Genomic DNA, 1,994 nt, shown 5'->3' with positions numbered 1-1,994 from the left:
TGTGCTCTTCCGATCTTCATATTTCGAACATTTTATTATGAAAAAAAGAGAACATATATGACGGTCATATTGGGTACAGAATTACCTAATATGCCCGAAATATCACTTTTTAAAAAAATCTTTACTGCTTCTATATAAATGCTCGAAAATGTTTGATATTTTTTATTAATGTTTAGAAATGTTTCTTCTTTACAATGTAACCGTTAATTTTTTATTTTGGACTTAGTAAAAAATTAGAAAAATTCGTAAAGCTTAATGGGGACATATTGGGTCCGGTTACCTTATATGTACACATGTAGACAGAATAGTTGCGACACTTTTTTTTATTTCGGAACGCATTAATATTTTGCAAATTCAAATCACGATTGGTGTACTGTCTCTAAACTAAAGACAGTACACTAATCGTAGTTCGCATTTGCAAAATATATTAGTGCGTTTCGAAACCAAATTTTAAAAAATGTGTCGCAATTATTCTGTTCACAAGTGGACATATAATTAATATGTATATAATTTGTTTGGTAGTTAAACACTTGACCAAGCCACTGTCTCCTGATATCTCATTCGCTGTTACTTACTCTATCACTTTTTCACTCTCAATCATACTTTCACTCTCTCAATCACTCTTATGATCTCGCTCGCCGACGACAAACTGACTAAGCATCGCTAGCGCCTCTTGTGACAGAAATTACAACTGTACAAGAATTAACTTTCACTCTACATTTAGTCCAGGACAACGATAACGATGACGATATTCCTTGAAATAAAAATTTTCAAATTCAGACTTTGCGTCGCAATATCTCCGTTCATAAGACACGCAAAGGAAAAATGAAAACATTTTTATAATTTGAACCTAAGCTATCGATAAAGCCTACTTAGAAATTGATTCGTTCAGCCATTGTTGAGATCCGATAATCTGGGATGTTCGCAACTTACCAGCTCAAGTAAAGAGACACGGCTCGTTTCGGTGTGTCCACTTTAGCGCTAAGTCACGACCGCGTCTCTTAACAGGCGAAATGCTACATTTAAACAAAATCCTTACTACACTTGTATAAATATTTTAAAATGTCTTATATTTTTTATTAACGTTTAGAAACGTTCCTTCTTTTGAATGTGACCGTTAATTTTTTTGAACTTAATAAAAAATTATAAAAATTCGCAGTTTAATGAAGGCATATTGTGTCCGATTACCTTACTTGTAAATGGATAGAAACTATCCCTTGACAGTTAGTAAAAGACACGTGAAGTCTATTCAAGCAGAAAACACACGGTTTGACAACTGTTGAAAGGAACGAAAAATATGCTTTTACGTACAAAATTTAAAGATAACTTTACTTTCGACAAGTCACATTTTCACAATTAGGCATAACAACAAAATTGCATACAAGATAAAATTTCGTCGTCAGCACATTACTTTTCACAATTAGAGTATGATGACACCCAATGACAATAACCTAGTGAAAAATGATAATAGAATCAAATCGATGTCGATTCAACAACGATTTAATAAGTTGTTTCTCGCTGGAAAGATTCTAATTCCTAACGCAATACGTCACCATTGTCAACTCGAAGTTCTTAGTTGAATAATCAGGAGCTTTAATACCAAATTCAGTTGAATTCACTAGTGCTCATTCAATGCACATTAAATTAAAACTGTTGCATGTATGTACATACGTATAGGTTGCTTTAAAAGTTTTGCGGATAATGCAGAAAACATCAATTATTTTAACCAATTTTTTTAAATTGTTTTTCAAAATATTCGCCTTTATGATCTATGCACTTCTGCATTCGATGGAACTAGTTCTGAAAACATTGATCCCATTGTTCTTCAGTCACCTCAGAAACGAAGTTTTCGTAGGCTTCCATAGCCGCTTCCGGGGTGTTAAATTTCAATCCACGGATTTTGTCTTTTATGTATGGGAATAAAAAGAAGTCACAAGGTGCCAAGTCGGGACTATAAGGCGGACGAGTCATCAATTTCGTTCGTGAAGCGACTA

The sequence above is a fragment of the Wasmannia auropunctata genome, unplaced genomic scaffold (genome assembly GCF_000956235.1).
Source record: "Wasmannia auropunctata unplaced genomic scaffold, wasmannia.A_1.0 LD336041.1, whole genome shotgun sequence".
NCBI lineage: Eukaryota > Metazoa > Arthropoda > Insecta > Hymenoptera > Formicidae > Wasmannia > Wasmannia auropunctata.
Note: the sequence above shows the minus strand (reverse complement) of the source record.